General features: G+C 40.3%; 1 long non-coding RNA gene across 1 annotated transcript; it reads left to right on the plus strand.

Moving 5' to 3' along the window:
- Positions 1-566: 566 nt before the first annotated feature.
- On the plus strand, positions 567-3,851 carry LOC115273025. The gene is made up of 3 exons (XR_003900617.1): positions 567-813; positions 2,497-2,599; positions 3,595-3,851. It is a non-coding gene; the product is annotated as an uncharacterized LOC115273025 (long non-coding RNA).
- The last annotated feature ends 465 nt before the right edge of the window (positions 3,852-4,316 follow it).

Genomic DNA, 4,316 nt, shown 5'->3' on the forward strand with positions numbered 1-4,316 from the left:
ATTTTTCTAAAGTTCTATCCTGGAAAAGTGAAGAAGAGATATCCAGTCTCTGATGCTTAATGTAATGCCCTTCCTACCATGCCACTCTGTTTCTCTTTTTCACAGAGAAATCAATACTCACAGGACTCATGCTGTTTCATTTGTTTTGTTTCCTTCTTTAAAATTTTTTTAAAACATTTTATTTATTTTTGAGAGAGAGAGAGAGAGAGAGAGAGAGAGAGAGAGAGAGAGAGAGAGAGAGAGAGAGAGAAACAGAGTATGAGAAGGGGAGTGGCAGAGAGAGAGAGGGAGACACAGAATCTGAAGCAGGCTCCAGGCTCTGAGTTGTCATCAGCACAGAGTCTGATGATGGGCTTGAACTCGTGAACCACTAGATCATAATCTGAGCCAAAATTGGACTCTCAACCAGCTGAACCACTCAGACGCCCCATTGTTTTGTTTACTTCTTATTTGCTATTTGCTAATTTGTTTCAAGATCATAAGAATTGCTCACTTTACTTATTGCAGTATCCACTCTCTCTCATGGACCCCCAAAACCAGTATGTAAACAGCCCAGGGTAGTTTACTAGAGGAGAGATTACATGGAAGATACTTCCCTTTTACCAGCTAAGGCCATCCATCCTAAACCAGCCTGCAGCCACGCAGCCCCCAAACGTATGAGAGATCACAGCCAAGATTATCAGAACAGCCTCCTTGATCTGCCACAGCCTATAGAAGCATGAATGAGTCCGGCCAAGGCTACAAGTACACCCAGCTGACCTGGAGACATAATAAATAATAAATGTTTGTTACTTTAGGACACTGAATTTCAAGGTAGGTTGTTATGCAGCAGTAACTAACTGATATGATGCCTTAGCTTAGAAGCTGGTAGTTAGTAGAGGTTTGACAGAGACAAACCACCACAATTTCCACTAACTGCTAAGTTGGTGTCAGAGAATGGGGGGTTTGGAATTTGGCTTCCAAACAAAACTCTAAACCTTTTCTTTTTTTGAAATTTATTTATTTATTTTGAGAAAGAGAGAGAGAGAGAGAGAGAGAGAGTGAGCGAGCATGGGCACATGAGCTGGGGAGGGGCAGAGAGAGAGTCAGAGGGAGAGGGAATCCCAAGTAGGCTCTACACTGTTAGCACAGAGCCTGATGCGGGGCTCGACCTTAGGAAGGGTGAGACCATGACCTGAGCCAAAAGCAAGAGTCGGATGCTTAACTGACTGAGCCACCCAGGTGCCTCCTGCATCCCCTCTCATTTTATAATTTTCAAGATTATTTGCCTAATGATTGATGATGTGCTTCTGTGTAAAGTGAAAATATGTAGAAATGTTGGCTGCTAGGGCCACCTGTCTGGTCACTAAGTCTGTCACTTGGCAGAACATATTAAACATAAAACCTATCTGGCTATTGAAACACTGATAGATAGCTGTGGATTATTTTTAAAATATCTAGTAATTTCACTAAAACAATTCTTAATTTCTTCCTGGAAGAAAATGCATTCTATGTATTTCAAGGAATCCAAGAGTTCTGAAGGTATGGGCCCAGAACATAGAGTTGTTAATGTGTTGTTATCATAAAGCATGAATTCTCCCTTTGGGAAGTATTGCCTCCAAAGGGAAGAGATTGCTTCTGGGGTGGGTGGTGAAAAAAGATGCCACAATAGCTTGTTTTCCTTCAAAAGCAGTAATACAAAAACAGATACACAATGCATCTATTTTTTTAGAATTTCATGGGAGATTGGAGGTAAGATTAATATTTTAAAAAGTCTATAAAGTCTCCTTTAAGGGAAGCAATAATAAAAAGAAAAGTTGAGAAACACTATTATTATAAGGAGAAGTCAATACCACATTGTCATGGCCAATAGTTTTTTCATCATGCCCTCTCACATTGTTTATTTTTCTCTTAATTTATATTCTTTGACACTTCTGGTTTCTATTGTCCATTTTCATTCAACATAAAATCCATCTTCCTCATTTCTGGAATAACTTTCAAGGTAGAATCGTTACTAATATTTTCATCATCACTTCCATAGTCAATTATTTGCTTTTTGTAAGATGCCACTAGCAAAACAGTCTCTGGATAAATATATTCCATCTGCCATGGAGTTCCCCATCCTTGTTACCACGGAGTCCCCTAAGGTACAAGTCCCTTATACCTGGCGAGCTTAGCAGCAGGCATTAGAGAAACCAGCTGATTGGTGTACCTAGACAAGGAGGTAAGAGAGCACTTTCAGGGAGCCTGGGTGCTCAGCTGGTCAAGTGTCTGACTCTTGATTTCTGCTCAGGTCATTATCTCACCATGATCTCACTCTGCGCTGACAGCACCGAGCCTGCTTGGGGTTCTCTGTCTCCCTCTTTTTCTGCCCCTCCTCTCCTCTCAAAATAAATAAAGAAACATTTAAAAAAGAGAGAGAGCACTTTCATGTTGTGATCTGCTGGGGAGGTGAAGATTTCCACTAGAGTAACACTCCAATCTCTCTCCACCCTCTTGCCAATTTCTCCTCTAAAGAGGAGCAAAGACTCCACTCCAGGGTTCAGAAGAAGCTGACCGTGTTTTGCTCAAGTCTCAAGTCTCGCCAGCAAAGTGCATTCATTCTCATCTCTTTCATAATGTAAGTTTTTTAGAAGCACCCCCCCCGTGGGGGGTGGGGCTAGTGTTTCCTCAGGTACCTACAATTTGTATGTAAGTTCCAGTCAAAGAAGCCACATTAGATAACCTATAGAAGGCACTTTTTTGAAGTAGCATTTTTTCATTCATCAAGTTATATTTTGATCTCTATCTGACTCATGCCTGCACCTATCAGTTTGCTCCAAATTTGGGTGGATAAAAAGATGGATACTAAACATTAGCTTTCTTAAATCCTCACATGAATTTTCCTTAGAAGAAGCTTTCCTAAAGTTGAAATTCCACACTCAGATCCAAGATCTATTCATAGCCCTTTAAGTAGACCATAATGGCTGGACTCTATAATTTATACATTTTACATAGCTGACCTTATGCCCTATAGAAAGTTAAACTCATAAACTCATGGACTTTATTAGGATTGTCAAAAATGAGTCAGGTGTGACAATCTTCTAAATAACTCCATGATGTTCATAATGTGAGAATCAAGGATTCTTAAGGGAGGAGGTTCAAAATTATCTTTTTTTTTAATGTTTTTTTAAAATTTATTATTGAGACAGAGAGAAACAGAGCATGAGTATGGGAGGGTCAGAAAGAGAGGGAGACACAGAATCTGAAGCAGGCTCCGGCTCTGAACTGTCAGCACAGAGCCTGACACGGGGCTCGAACCCATGAACTGTGAAATCGTGACCTGAGCCGAAGTCGGCCACTTAACCCACTGAGCCACCCAGGCGCCCCCAAAATTATCTTTTTTATCTGAAATGCAATTCTCTTACATATGTATTGAACAAATATGCATGCAGCACACATAACAAGCACTCTGCTATCCTGCACTCTTGCAGCAAGGGATGTCCCTGAGTCACATTTCTAAATTATTCACAGACTTTTGCTATGCAACTTCTGGAAAGACTTTTGCTTTCATGGAAAAAAAACCATGTAAACCTAGCTAGTATTTCCTTTTTTCTTTTCTTGACTTAATTGTAGACATGATACCAGGAAACACAACCACCATCTTGCCTTCATACATGAATAATGATGATGATGATCATAATGGTGAAATGAAATTAATCGTGAACTAAGCATGTTAAAGCAGGAAGACAGAAGGAGCCAGAATTCCTATTGGCAATGAAATGATATGAATCAAAGCCACCAATGCCCCATTGGTTCACGGAAAGCAGCAGTGTCTTACTCTAGATTCCTTTTAACTCTGAGGGAACAGGGAATAAATCTTTATTTCTGAAGGCTCTTTGAGTCAGGTGCTGTTCTTGCAATCAAATGCTTCCTAACATTCAATGTGCAACCTTGGATTAGACATAGTCTTACTCTGAAGCTACTCATATACTAGACTATATTTTTAAATATTTACAAATGTTTAAATTTATATTGGGGGAGAGAGAGAGAGAGAGAGAGAGAGAGAAAGAGAGAGAGAGAGAGAGAGAGAGAACAAGCAGTGGAGGGGCAGAGAAAAAGGGAGAGAGAGAGAATCCCAAGTATGCTTGCTGCTGCCAGTTGCAGAGCTTGACTTGGGACTCCATCTCATGAACTATGAGAACACGACCTGAGCTGAGGTCAAGATTTGGGCATGTAACCTACTGAGGCACCCAGGCTCCCCTAGGTGAAAAGCTTTATGATGAAGATAAATACAGAAAGCATATAAATAGAAAGTGGACCACTAATATAGTCTATGATGGGCTTTTAGAATAGTG

The sequence above is a fragment of the Suricata suricatta genome, chromosome 12 (genome assembly GCF_006229205.1).
Source record: "Suricata suricatta isolate VVHF042 chromosome 12, meerkat_22Aug2017_6uvM2_HiC, whole genome shotgun sequence".
In the NCBI taxonomy this organism is placed as follows: Eukaryota; Metazoa; Chordata; class Mammalia; order Carnivora; family Herpestidae; genus Suricata; species Suricata suricatta.